Source organism: Dama dama, chromosome 19 (assembly GCF_033118175.1).
Source record: "Dama dama isolate Ldn47 chromosome 19, ASM3311817v1, whole genome shotgun sequence".
Lineage (NCBI taxonomy): Eukaryota > Metazoa > Chordata > Mammalia > Artiodactyla > Cervidae > Dama > Dama dama.
In genome coordinates, this window is record NC_083699.1 from 84,282,508 (window position 1) to 84,297,704 (window position 15,197).

A 15,197-nucleotide genomic window follows, 5' to 3' on the forward strand; every position below is an offset into this window, starting at 1 on the left:
GATAAGGTTATAATACCAGTCACTGTAATAATATATCCTAGAGTGGAATTCGCATCCGCCAAACCGGAGTAAGCACTACGAACCGCGTTCCCGCATGGCCGCCAGACGCGGGACTGCAGGCACGGCGGCCGCCGCGCGCTCCTGGCGCCCCTGACCGCCCCCTGTCACTCTCGGGCCGGCAGGATGGGCGGGGCCCACCGGGAGGGGCGGGGCCTGGCAGGCGGGGCGGGGCGCCGAGCCCACAGCAGAGGGTGGGGCCGAGGGGTAGGTGGGGGTGGACTGGCGGCTGGGCGGGGCGCGCTCGGGCCTCAGCTCCTCACGCGCCGCACTCGCAGTCTCATATCCCGCACCGCCGGGAGGCCTGGCGGCTAGCGCTGTCCGTGATCCAAGGCAGGAGCCGGAGGAGGAACCGCGGGCGCTGAGGTAGGCGTGTGGCCGCCGGCCGCGCGGCCCGGCGCTCTCGCGCCCCGGGTCCGGCCCGCGGGTTGTGGCGAGGCCGGGGGGCGGTGCGCGGAGGCCCGGGCGGGCGGGGCCGGGGCCTGGGGGCGGGGACCGGACTGGCCCAAGGGGCCAGCGGGGCTGGCCCGGCCGCGGAAGTCGGGGTTCGAGGCGGTATGAGCGCCGCCTCATGCCCAGCTTGGTCCCGGGCCTTGTCAGCCCGGGAGGTGTGAAAACGGCCTGCCCCGGGGCGCCAACAGACGAGAGGGCGGGGGACGGCCTGGTCCCTCCCACTTTCGTGGCTCCGGGGCCAGTTCGTCCGTACAGCCCTCGGGAACTTGTTAATAGGAAAGCTTGGCAGAGAAACAAATGCCAACGTTTTGGAAGAACTGAGAGTCACGTCGTTAGGAGCTGAGGCTTTATTTTCCTTCCCCGCCCCCTGCCCAACCTCGGCCCGACTTGGCCAAAGAAGGATGTGTCACCAGCTCGGGGCCTCGGGCGGGATCCCGGGCCCGGCTGTGAGCTGGAGTACCTGAAACAAAGGTAAACAGGGCCCAGGCAGACCCCGGCCCTGCCCCGTGGCTGCCACTGGGCCGCCCCGGTGGGTCTTACTCCGCGCCGACCCCGGCCGCCGCCTCGGAGGGGCTTTCTCCAGGGGGAACCTCTCGATGGAAACCAGCTGGCCGACGTTGGAGTTGATGTTGCATTTGCACTCTGCTATGCTCACATCATTCCCAGTCCTCTGACTCTGGTAAAGCTTAAGGAAACTGTATCCAGTTTTAGTGGTCAGCAAATGTAAGGGAGAATAAATTGCTGTCTGTAAATTATAAGGTATTTTCTTATTAGGAAATGATCTGGAAACACGAAATAAAATTTTTTTACATGTAAGCAAGAAAAAGAGTGATTTGTATGCCTTCCAAAATCTGAGGAAGTGTTCCTCCTCAAATCATTTATGTACAAAACTTCGCCCAAACCTTCCGTGCCAGGCGTTTTTCTTTGTTCTTGGTTAGTCTCAAGCCTCAGTTTCTGGAGAGAACACCCACTCCGAGACCCTGAGAATGGCCATACTAGAGCAGAGTGTGTGCTTCCAGCTCAGAAGGCAGCAGGCTTGTGTTACAGTAAAACACTGTTTTCTTTCTTTCTTTCTATTTTAAATTATCTGAACCTAATTTCTTCCAGGAGTATCTATAACTTTTAGTGAAAGCCTTTTAAAAAAATCTACAGATTACTCCTAATTTATATGTACAATTTATTTACATTTATTGCATCGTATCCTCTCTGGCACAAGAACTTAATAGCATGAGATGCTTGTGGAAAAACTTGGATCTTGGAACCTCAGAAACTGAGGACAGAGGGAAGAAAGTTAAAAACAATTTAAAAAAATGGAGAAGCCCTTTTTAAAAAAAAAAAATTGGAGAAATCTTTACCAGAACCAACCTGGCTATTGAGTTCAAAAGTAGCTTTATTACAAGTAATCTGAACATTAAGGAGTTAAAGATTTTTTTGTATTTGTAAGTATTTGCATATTTTAAAATGCAGCTGACATTTTGAAGAGTGAAAGGCCTATCTGACTTTATATTAGTCTGAATTAATTTGGCCTTAATATTTTTAGCTGAAATCACTACCCTAAGAGAATGAAAGTTTTGTTTCAACAAGAAGGGAATAAAGATGAGTAATATCAGGGTATGGGGTGCTTGGTGGGGGGGAACCTGTTTAAACCATAACTTTGCCTTTAAACACCTCACATTACCTTTGGCAGACAATTTACTGTGATATGGTCCCTGCCACCCTTCAACAGGCAATTTAAAGCTTTACTTCCTCTCTGAAGTTTTTCTTGACATCCTAACCCCACCCCACCACCCCCTGCAAAAAAACACCACCACCTGGAATAGAACTGATCACCATTTTGGTTATGACCTTCCTCTAAATTAGAGATGTGGTTGACATTTTGGACCAGATAATTCTTTTTGTGGAGGCTATCCTGTGCATTATAGGTTGTTTAGCAGCATTCCTGACCTCTAGTTAATAGTTACCAGGAGTCCCCCTCTACACACACACACAGTTGTGACAGTCCAACAGTCACACAACACACAGTTGTAACACTCAAAAATGTTTCCAGACACTTCCAGATGTCCCCTGGGAGGGTCAAAATCACCCCCACTTGAGAATCACTGTTCTAAATGGACTGCTGTCTTAACACTAATGACAGACGCATTGTGATCATTTGCTTCTGTGTCAGTTTACTCTGCTAGGTTTGAAGGTAAGAGCAGTCATTCATTTGTTCAGCAAACATGTGAGGGAGGACCTACTTTGCCAGACAGACATTATTTTAGGTCTGGGAATACAGCAGTAAAAGCCATGGATGTTGTCTCTGCACTCTTGGACCATGTAGTCTAAAGAGAGTGACAGCAATGTATAATTATACAGTTCCCCATTACAATTGTGATAGGTTCAGGAAGAAGTATAGGTACTGTGAGTACCTAAAAAAAGGGGTACTGACCTAGTTTGGAAACTGGGGAAAGTTTCCTTGGGAAATAACCTTTAAGGTGAGGTAAACTCAAGGAAAAATAGAAGTTACAAGGCGAAGCTTAGGGGGACAGTCTGCAGAATGTCTGCAGCGGGTCCTACTCCCTCCCCCAGTTGCCAGTTTTCCCATATCTTCCAAAGGGGTCAGCATGGTTAGTAGTTTTATGTATCATCTAGACATTTTCTAGAATTGTCATTCTAGAAATGTCATTAACATTCAAGCAAATGCATATTCTTTCTGTTGTTTACACAAACAGCATACTGGTATACACTGTTCTGTTTCTTGTTTTGTTCTCTTAATGATGTCCTAGAAATCTTTCCATTCTAGTACATAGTGTTCTTATTCTTTTCAATGACTATCTAGTATTCCATTGTATAGATACACCACAGGTTATTTAACCATTCCCCTATTGAGGGACATTTAAATTGTTTCCAGTAATTTACTATAAGAAATAGTATTATGCATATACTAGTTCATATGTGTGTGGATATATTTGTAGGATAAATTCCTAGAAGTAGAATTGTTGGGTCAAGCATGTATACACACAAACATTTGTAAATATTTGTGGTTGTGAAAGATTATTCTTATCAAATTGAAGAGAATGAGTGAATGTTGGGAGAAAAATGATTCTAAGATTACAATGTGCTGTTGAGTGAATTGCATCCCCCTAAAATTGCTTTTTGAAGCCCTACTCTCTAATGTGACTATATTTGAAGGTAGTATTTAGGAGGTAATTAAGGTTAAATGAGGTCATAAGGGTGGGGCCCTAATCCTATAAAATTGGTGGCCTTACATACAAGAAGAGGAGGAAGGGAAGGCATGTGAGCACACAGTGAGAATGTAGCCATTTACATGCCGGGCAGAGTCCTTACCAGAACCCAGCCTTGCCAGACATTGATATGGGAGGTCTATCCTCCAGAACTGTGAGAAAACAAATTTCTATTGTTTAAGCTATCCAGTCTGTGGTATTTTATTGTGGCACCTTGAGCTGGCTAATACTGTCAGCCTTTAGGATCCACTGGGGATTGGTTCTGGGACCCTCTTGGGTACCAAAATCCATGGATGCTCAAGTCCTATATAACATGGTGTAGTACAGTCAGGCCTCCACATCTGCAGGTTTGCATCCATGGATACAGAGGAAAACTACACTGTGGAAAGGTAGAGAAAACCTGGTAGCTGGGCCCAAGCTGATAACAGAGGAGATAAGGGGAAGTGGATAGATGTAAGGGATATATTTAGGAGGTGTAATTGATAGGATTTGATGAGTGGTATGGTACAAGCACGGAGAAAGAGAAATACATGCATAGGATGAAGCCCAGGTTTCTTGCTTGCCCAGCCAGGTGAATGGTGCTGGTACCTGAACTATACACTGGAAGGTCAAATGTTTGAGGTAGTTTAAATTACAGTTCACTTTGGGACTGGTGAGAAGCGGAGATGTCGGATGAACATTTGCTAATTCAAATCCAGAGCCCAGAAGAGTGTGATGAACAGGGGATACACATATTTAGGTGTAAATTGAAGGGCATAAATGAAATTAACCAGCAGAGAGGTTGTACACCCTAAGCCCACAGCTGAATCTGCTTTCCAGATGTGTGTTGTTTTTCACATACAGTGGTAGTGTTCGTTGTTTAATTTTGAGTTAGTTGCCAGTAATTTAAAATGTGAAAATTTCCCATGAAAATCTAGATTTGGGGCTTTTCTTTAAAAGTATGAAGATGTAGCTCTACTGAGCTGGCTTTCGCATATAGGAACAATTGAGCACAGCTGATCCCAGCTGCTTTCTAATCCACCAAAGAACCTACCACTACCTAAGACTTATTCCTGGCCTGCTTTGTTTATTTTCTTCTCTGACCCTATAGGCATTTGAGTGTGGAATCCCTGCTGTGGGGAGAGAGTATGGAATAGTGATTCTCATTTTCGTGGCACATGGAAACACTGAATGGTTAAAAAATACTGTTGCTGGAGCCTACCTAAGAAATTTCTTTTTCTGTTTGTTGTTTAGTTGCTAGGTCATGTCCAACTCTGCAACCCTCCAGACTGTAGCCCGCCAGGCTCCTCTGTCCTTGGGATTTTCCAGGCAAAGCATACTGGAATGGGTTGCCATTTTCTTCTCCAGGGGGTCTTCCCGACTCAGGGATCAAACCTGAGTCTCCTGCATTGCAGGCAGATTCTATACATCTGGGCCTCTAGGGAAGCCCCTGTTTCTGTTTATTTTATCTGAATTGCAGCCTGGGATCTTTAAAGTCCTCAGGTGTTTCCACTGAGCAGTGGAAGTTGAGAACCATCTGTTAGAGACTGAGAGGATGGCTCAGCCCTAGCATTTCAAAGTTGGGTCCAGGAGGGTAGCCCCAGGAAAGTGATGAGAAGTGGCAAGAGAGGTACAGTGGATGGTAACTTGCTTGCAGTTAAGGTGTGCAAACTTAACCCAATACACTTGAAGTTGTTTCTAGTTAGATGAAAGAAAGTGTTCTAAACAGCAAGTATACTTACTGTTTGTTTTGCATGTATACATATATTCTGTTCATTACTGCATAAAGTTATACATACAAAAAACAGGCTTTACTTAGTAGGCCATTTATAGAATTTTCAAGAGTATTTGAAACTGTATTTGATTTTTGTCTTAGAAACTCGCTTTCAAATTTAATTCCAGTTTAAGATGTGTCATGAAAGGCAAGGGAAGAGAGTATTTTAAAAAAAGGAGTCCTCAAGTAAAGATGTAGACCGAAAATGATATATTGAATTTAGCAAGATGGCGTCTTTGACCTCAGTAACAACTGCTTTAGATTAAAAAAAAAAGCAGAAACCAGATTGATGTGAATACAAAGTAAGGAAATGGAAATTGTGAATGTTGGAAAAATCTTTTGAGACGTTTACCCAATAGAGGAGTGATAAGGGAGAGGGAAGTGTCTTATATGTCTTTATGGGAGGCGCTTAGCCTGTCTTGTTACCCGAATGCTTCTCCTGACTTTTCAGGGAGGTATCTCAGAGGTGCCTGATTACCCCTCTACCCCATTTCAAGGAGTCTTGTTTGCATTTGTTTTGGAGACTTTGTGCTTTTCCCTGAAGAGGTTATTTTTTCAGGACTCTTGAGACTCAGATGTTGGTGATTATGCTCTTAGTCTGTTTCTTATCTGGAAAGCCATTGATCCTAAAGGCCAGCAGCACTCCAGTGACCCTGACATCATCCTTTAAGTGAACTAATGAACAAAGACCAGATTGTCAGCATGTTGAAAATGTAATACTTGGCTTGGTCAGGGATTATGCATCTAGGTGTCATTCCTAGTAGTCTTTGCAGCTATTTTTTTTTTCCTAATTAACTTGATCTTGCAGTTTGGTTTTCCAGTTGCATGCATGTAACATTTCTGATACTTTGAAATCTTCATCATTGATGGTGATTAAAAGGTATGGATATAAGTTGGAGGATTAGGCCCTCATTGAGCTCGGAATAAGAGAATACCAAACAAACTTTGGTTTCCAGAAGGCTGTTTGAATGCTGTTGCCTGAAGACTTTAGGTTAGAGTGACTCTCTGGAGTGGGTTGTCATGCAGATGTTTACTACCAATCTGTCTTTTATCCATTTCTGCCTCATTGGCAACAGTAATCTGACACAGGAAGGTTTAAAGGTCAGTTTTACACATCATATTTCTAAGAGTTGTGATCTACCAGCAGGATAGAAATCACAGGGGTTGGAAAATGCCAAGGATTGTTAGTGAAAAATGGTATTTATTAGTTGAAGGCATAAACACCATTGGCTGTACTCTTTTTGCAAACAGTATCATCTCATAAGGGATTGTCCTTCACAGCTGTCATTGGTTCATCAGTTATGTGAATAATGGTTAACTTCTAAATGAAGGATGACTTTGTGATATGAATAGCAGACCTTGATTTAAGAAGGTTTACATTGTGAGTCTATGATAAAATATTTTGCTTAGAAACTTTTATGTGCTTAGTCAATTGTAGGAATTCTGTTATCACAAATATAGTTAGGTACTATGCCTATTGGTTCCCCAGGTGGCACAAGTGGTAAAGACTCTGTCTGCCAGTACAGGAGACACAAAAAACATGGGTTCAATCCCTGGGTTGGGAAGATCCCCTGGAGAAAGAAATGGCAACTCACTCCAGTATTTCTTGCCTGGAAAATTCCATGGACAGAGGAGCCTGGTAGGCTACAGTCCATGGGGTCGCAAAGAGTCAGACACAACTAAGCATGTACACACACACACACACACACACACAACATACACACAATGCACGCACGGACGCACACACACACTATGCCTGATGGTGCTAGATGGAGGGAAAAGTTCACTGCCAAAGTTGTCCAGATCACCTTTGGTTTGTAAACGAGGCAGTGGCGGCATGGTAAGAGAATTGAGTCAGTTGTTGGGTGCATGGCCTTAATCTCTCAAGTGTGAGCTGTGTGATTTATTGTTTTTATTGAATTAAAATTCATGTAACATAAAATTAACCATTTTAATAATTTTAAAGTGTACAATTCAGTGAATCTCAATACATTTACAGTGTTGAACAACCATCACCATTATCTAACTCCAGAATATTTTTATCATCCCAGAGGGAAACCCTGTACCCATTAAGCAGTCACTCCCCATCCCTTTCTCCCCCTATTTCCTGGTGACCGCCAGTTTGCTTTCTTTCTCTGTGAAGTTGTTTATTCTGAACATTTCATATAAATGGAATCACAAAATATGTGACTTCCTGTGTCTGGCTTCTTTCATTTAGCATGAAGTTTTATAAGGTTCATTCATGTTGTAGCATGTGTTCCTTTCTTTGAATAATATCCATTCCTTTCTTTGAATAATAATTCCGTTGAATGGATATACCACATTTTATTTATCCATTTATCAGTTGATGGGCATTTCCATTGTTTATACCTTCCGGCTACTGTAAATAGTGCTACCAAGAACATTTGTTTGCAAGTTTTTATTTGAATATCTGTTTCAGTGCTTTTGTGTATATACCTGGAGTGGAATTGCTGGACCATATGGTAATTCTATATTTATCTATTTGAGTAACCACCATACTGTTTTCCACAGCAACTGCACCATTTTACATTTCCACTATCAGTGTTTGAAAGTTCTAGTTTCTCCATGTCCTCGTCAACACTTGTTATTTTCTGGGTTTGTTTTAGTTTTCATTATAGCCATCCTAGTGGGTGTGAAGTGATATCTCACTATGATTTGATTTGCATTACCTTAATGCTGTGCATCTTTTAATGTGTTTTTTGGCCATTTTATTGGAGAGATGTCTATATTCAAGTTCTTAGCCTGTTTTTTAATTGGATTGTCTGTCCTTTTGTTGTTGTGTAGTTGAGTTCTTTATATATTCTGGTTACCAGACCCTTGTCAGATATATGATCCTTCAGCAACTACCAAGAGTCTTCCATTCTATTAATAGTGCCTAGTGAGTCATGACGTAACTAGAGGAGGACTAGGACTCAGCCAGTCACAGGACCCCAGGTGCAAAAGATATTTGGATAGGTTGTACCCATCCAGAATTGAAAGTATTTTTTTCTTGTTGAGCATATACTTGTCAAATTCTGTTACTGTTCCTCTCAAATTTAAGGATAGCTGTTCTAGGTATGTGAGTCATAGTTTTCAATATGAAGGAGTTTTCAGGCATTGAAGGAGAATGAAAGCAGTTTTATTATTGGACCAAGAATTTCACATTTCATTGTACCAACTTTGAACTTCTGAAACTAAGACTATTTCCTGAATCAGTGGTTAGTGATTTCATTCACTTTAGTCAAGAAATATTTATTGAGTTATCACTATGTGCCTGGCACTTTACCAAATACTAGAGATATAGTGCCTTGTGATACAATCCCAAACTCTCTCTTGATCCTCCTCTTGATCCTTCTCCACATCTGCTCCTCTCTGTTGTCTCACTTACCGAGAGACAGTAAGTTCCTTTCCACCAGTCTCTCTTGAGCCCTCTCTCTCGAGTCAGGACTTTACCTTCAACATTGGTGACTCCAGTGAGTAAGTTTTCAGTCTTTTTCTTGCTTGACCTTTCAACAGCATTTTGTATAGTTGTTTATTCCTTTCTTTGAAATACTTTCATCACTTAGTTTCCAAAATAGTACATTCTCTGGATTTCTTCCTGCCTTATTGGTGATTCCCTCTCAGTCTTTTTGCTTATTCCTCATCATCTTCCTGACCTCTGAGAATTGGAGTGCTGCTTATTCCTGAAACTTCCAATCTTCCTTATCAACCCTATTTCCTTCTCATTTTACCCAGTCTCGTGACCTTAAATACATACCAACTACTACCACCAAAGACTACCAGTTTTTTCCTCCAAGTTACACCTCTCCTCTGAACCTCACATTCTGTTATCTAAGTGCCTACTTGACTTCTCCATTTGGCTGTCTGACAGGTATCTCAAAACCGAACTCCTGATCTTCCCCTATAAAACCCACTCTTCCCACAGCCTGTCCTGTCTCAGTAAATAGCAGCTCCACTCTTCCAGTAGCCCAGGCCAAAAGTATTGGCATCATCTCTGACTCTCTTCTCTTTCACCCCACATTCAGTCTATCAGCAAACTCTTTTGACTCTGCTAAGAGAATGCATCTAGAATTGGTCATATCCCAATATCTCTACTGCTTCTACCTTGTCCAGACCACCATTGTATCTTATCTGGATTATTGCCATAGCCTCTTCCTCTCCTTCTACCCTTGCTCTCCTGGTAGCTAGAGGGACCCCATTAAAAATAAGTTCTCGGACCTGGCTTCCATGCGGCCTGAGGTGGGGGCATTCCGCTTCATGACCCTTACGGTGTCTGAGGTTGACTGAATGTTAACATATTAATAAAGGTTAAAGTTTTTTGCATACTTACTACTTGCCAGGCACTGTTCCAGGTGCTTTCCTGGATGAAAGTATGAGACCTGTGCAACAACCCTACCAAATGGATTCTTTACTACTGAGCCACCTACTGAAAGACAGAACAACACAGGCAGGAGATCAAAGCTTGAGCCTTTGGAGTGGGAGCACTGGCTCCAGGACCCTAGATTACGATAGAACTAACCCTATAGAGTATCAAACAGTGAGAACTCACACAAAGGAAACCACTTGAATATAAGACCTGGCATCACCTAACTACCAGTTGTCACTGGTGCAGGACGCCTCATCTAAACAACAAACAAAACAAAAATACAAACCAAATCATCAGCAGACAGGATTAGCACCTCACTCAGCCTTGCCCATCAGAGGAAAAACAAACAAACAAACAAAAACTCAGCACAAATATCATCCTATATAAAGCTTACACAAACCACTGGACCAACCTTGAAAAGTGAAAGTGAAGTCGCTCAGTCATGTCCAACTCTTTGCGACACCATAGACACCAGGTTTCTACATCCATGGGATTTTCTAGGCAAGAATGCTGGAGTGGGTTGCCATTTCCTTCTCCAGGGAATCTTCCCGACACAGGGATTGAACCCAGGTCTCCCGCATTGTAGATAGACACTTTACTGTCTGAGACACCAGGGCACTAAGTCCTTAGGAGAGCAGAAACCAAAAGGAAGAAAGGCTTCAACCTTGAAGCCTGGGAAAAGGAGACCTCAAACCCAATAAGTTAAAAAAAAAAATAATGAAAAGACAGAAAAATATTACAGAAATGAAGGAATAAACCAGAAACACAGAAGTCCAAATAAATGAAGAAGAAATAGGCAAACCACCTGAAAAAGAATTCAGAATAATGATGGTAAAGGTGATCAAAAACCTTGAAAACAAAATGGAGAAAATGCAAGAATCAATTAACAAAGACCTAGAAGAATTAAAGAATAAACATACAGAGACAAGCAACACAATTACTGAAATTAAAAATACTCTAGAAGGAATCAATAGCAAAATATCTGAAGCAGAAGAACAAATCAGTGAGTTGGAAGATAAAATGGTGGAAATAACTTCTGAAGAGCAGAATAAATTAAAAAGAATGTAAAGAAATGAGGATAGTCTCAGAGACCTCTGGGACAATATCAAATGTACCTACATTTGAATTATAGAGGTCCCAGTAAAAGAAGAGAAAAAGAAAGGGTATGAGAAAATTTTTGAAAAGATTATAGTTGAAAATTTCCCCAACATGGCAAAGGAGTCAGTCAAGTCCAAGAGGCACAAAGAGGCCCATACAGGGTAAACCCAAGGAGAAACACACCAAGACACATACTAATCAAACTAATAAAGACTTAACACAAAGAAAGAATATTAAAAGCAGCAAGGAAGAATCAATGGGTAACATACATACTTAACGTACACTTAACAGCTGATCTTTCAGCAGAAACTCTGCAGGCCAGAAGGGAATGGCAGGATATATTTAAAGTACTGAAGGGGGAAAACCTACAACCAGGATTACTGTACCCAGCAAGGATCTCATTCAAAATTGATGGAGAAATCAAAAGCTTTTCAGACAAGCAAAAGTTAAGAGAATTCAGTACCACCAAGGCAGCTTTATAACAACTGTTAAAGGGGTGTATATAGTCAAGAAATACAAGAGAAGAGAAAAGATCTACAAAATCAACCCCAAACAATTATAAAATGGCAATAGGAATATATATATCAATAATTACTCTAATGTAAATGGATTAAATGCTCCAACCAAAAGACACAGACTGGCTGAATGGATACAAAAACAAGACCCATCTATATATGCTGTCTACAAGAAACCCACATCAGACCTAAAGACAAATATAGACTGAAAGTGAGAGGATGGAAAAATATATTCCATGCAATGGGAAGCAAAAGAAAGCTGAAGTAGCAATCCTTATATCAGACAAAATAGATCATAAAATAAAGAATATTACAAGAGTTAAGGACACTACATAATGATCAAGAATCCAAGAGGAAGACATAACAATTGCAAATATCTATGCACCCAACACAGGAGCACCTCAATACATAAGACAAATACTAATGGACATAAAAGGAGAAATGGACAGTAACACAATAATAGTAGGAGACTTTAACACCCCACTCAAGCCAGTGGACAGATCGTCAAAACAAATTTAATAAGGAGACACATCTTAAATGATACATTAGATGAGGTGGGTCTCATTAATATCTTCAAGACATTCCATCAAAATGCAGAATACACCTTCTTCTCAAGTGCACATGGAACATTCTCCAGGATAGACCACATCTTCAGTCACAAATCAAACCTCAGAAAATTTAAGAAAATTTAAATTGTATCAAGCATATTATCTGACCACAACGCTATGAGACTAGATATTAATTACAAGAAAAAACTGTAAGAAACAAAAACACATGGAGATTAAACAACACATTTCTAAATAACCAGCAGTTTACTGAAGAAATCAAAGGGGAAATCAAAAACTTTCTAGAAATAAATAACAATGAAAACATGACAGCTCAAAACCTATGGGATGCAGCAAAGGCAGTTCTAAGAGGTAAGTTTACAGCAATGCAGTCCTACCTCAATAAACAAGAAAAACATTGAGTAGACAACCTAACTTTACACCTAAAACAACTGGAAAAAGAAGAACAAAAAAAAATCCAAAATTAGTAGAAGGAAAGAAATCATAAAGATCCAAGCAGAAATAAATGAAAAAGAAATGAAAGAAACAATAGTAAAAATTAGTAAAACTAAAAGCTGGTTCTTTGAGAAGATAAACAAAATTGACAAGCCCTTTGCTAGACTCATCAAGAAAAAAGGAGAGAAGATTCAAATTAACAAAATTAGAAATTAAAAAGGAGAGGTTACAACAGACTATACAGAAATACAAAGGATTATCAGAGACTATTATGAACAGCTATATGAATAAAATAAGTGGATAACCTGGAAGAAATGGACAGATTCTTAGAAAAGTTCAATCTTCCAAGACTGAACCAGGAAGAAATAGAAATTATGAACAACCCAGTTACAAGCACTAAAATTGAAGCTGTGATCAAAAATCTCCCAGAAAAACAAAAGCCCAGGACCAGATGGCTTCACAGGAGAATTTTGTCAAACATTTAGAGACGAGCTAATGCCTATCCTTCTAAAACTCTTTCAAAAAATTTCAGAGGGAGGAACACTTCCAAACTCATTCTTTGAGACCACCATCACCCTGATACCAGAACCAGACAAAGACAACACAAAAAGAGAAAACTACAGGCCAATATCACTAATGAACATAGATGCAAAAATCCTCAACAAAATTTTAGCAAACAGAATTCAGCAATACATCAAAAAACTCATACACCATGATCAAGTTGGGTTTATTCCAGGAATGCAAGGATTATTCAATGTATGCAAATCAATCAATGTGATACACCATGTTAACAATTGATGATAACAACTGAAAGATAAAAACCATATGATCATCTCAATAGATTCAGAAAAAGCCTTTGACAAAATTTAGCACCCATTTATGATTAAAACTCTTCAAAAAATGGGCACAGAAGAAACCTACCTCAACATAATAAAAGCCATATATGATAAGCCTACAGCAAACATTATTCTCAGTGGTGAAAAACTGAAAGCATTCCCCCTAAGATCAGGAAGAAGACAAGGGTGTCCACTTTCACCATTATTCAACATAGTTCTGGAAGTTCTATCTACAGCAGTCCGAGAAGATAAAGAATTAAAAGGAATCCAGATCAGAAAAGAAGTAGTAAAGTGCTCACTGTTTGCACGTGACATGATACTGTACATAGAAAACCCTAAATATCGTATCAGAAAATTACTAGACCTAAACAGTGAATTTAGCAAAGTTGCAGGATACAAAATCAATACACAGAAATCACTTGCATTTCATACTAACAGTGAAAAATCAGAAAGAGAAATTAAGGAAACAATCCCATTCACTGTTACAACAAAAAGAATTAAATACCTAGGAATAAACTTACCTAAGAAGACAGAAGAACTGTACACAAAAAATTATAAGACACTGATGAAAGAAATCAAAGATGACATAAACAGCTGGAGAGATATTCCATGTTCCTGGGTAGGAAGAATCAATATTATGAAAATGACTATACTACCAAACACAATCTATAGATTCGATGCAATCCCTAATGGCATTTTTCACAGAACTAGAACAAAAAATTTCACAATTCATATGGGAACACAAAAGCCCCCGAATAGCCAAAACAGTCTTGAGAAAGAAGAATGATCAACCTTCCTGACTTCAGATTATACTACAAAGCTACAGTCATCAAGACAGTATGGTATTGGCACAAAAACAAAAATACAGACCAATGGAAAAATATAGAAAGCCCAGAAATAAACCCATGCACCTATGGGTACCTTATTTTTTAGAAAGAAGGCAAGAGTATACAATGGGGCAAAGACAGCCTCTTCAGTAAATGGTGCTGGGACAACTGGACAGCTATGTATAAAAGAATGAAATTAGAACACTTCCTAACACCATACACAAAGATAAACTCAAGATAGATTAAAGACCTAAATGTAAGACAAGAGACTGTAAAACTCTTAGAGGAAAACATAGGCAGAACACGAGATGACATAAATCAAAACAAGATCCTCTATGACCCACCTGTTAGAGTAATGGAAATAAAAGTAAGCAAGTGGAACCTGATTAAATTGAAAAGCTTTTGCACAGCAAAGGAAAGTATAAGCAAGGTGAAAAGACAACCCTCAGAATGGGAGAAAATAATAGCAAATGAAACAACTGACAAAGGATGAATTTCCAAAATATACAAGCAGCTCATACAACTCAATGCCAGAAAAACAAACAACCCAATCAAAAAGTGGGAAAAAGACCTAAAGAAACATTTCTCCAAAGAAGACATACAGATGGCTAACAAATACATGAAAAGATGTTCAACATCACTCATTATTAGAGAAATGCAAATCAAAACTACAATGAGATAATACCTCATACCAGTCAGAATGGCCATCATCAAAAAGTCTGCAAACAATAAATTCTGGAGAGGGTGTGGAGAAAAGAGAATGCTCTTGCACTGTTGGTGGGAATGTAAATTGATACAGCCACTATGGAAGATGGTATGGAGATTCCTTTAAAAAACTAGGAAGCAAACCACTATATGACCCAGCAATCCCTCTCCTAGGCATATACCCTGAGGAAATCAAAATTGAAAAAGACAAATGTATCCCATTGTTCATTGCAGCAGTATTTATAATAGCTAGAACCTGAAAGCAACCCAGATTATTATCAACAGATGAATGGATAAAGAAGTTGTGGTACATATATACGATGGAATATTACTCAGCCATAAAAAGGAACACATTTGAGTCA

At 40.3% G+C, this 15,197-nt stretch overlaps 1 protein-coding gene across 4 annotated transcripts in view; it reads left to right on the plus strand.

Annotated features, from left to right (window-relative positions):
* Positions 1–295: 295 nt before the first annotated feature.
* Positions 296–15,197, plus strand: part of PPP2R3A (protein phosphatase 2 regulatory subunit B''alpha) — a 220,264-nt gene continuing 205,362 nt past the window's right edge. For all 4 annotated transcript variants that reach the window (XM_061167648.1, XM_061167647.1, XM_061167649.1 and 1 more), the window contains exon 1: positions 296–423. The gene's annotated coding sequence lies outside the window, so the exon portion shown is untranslated. The remainder of the gene's footprint in view (positions 424–15,197) is intronic.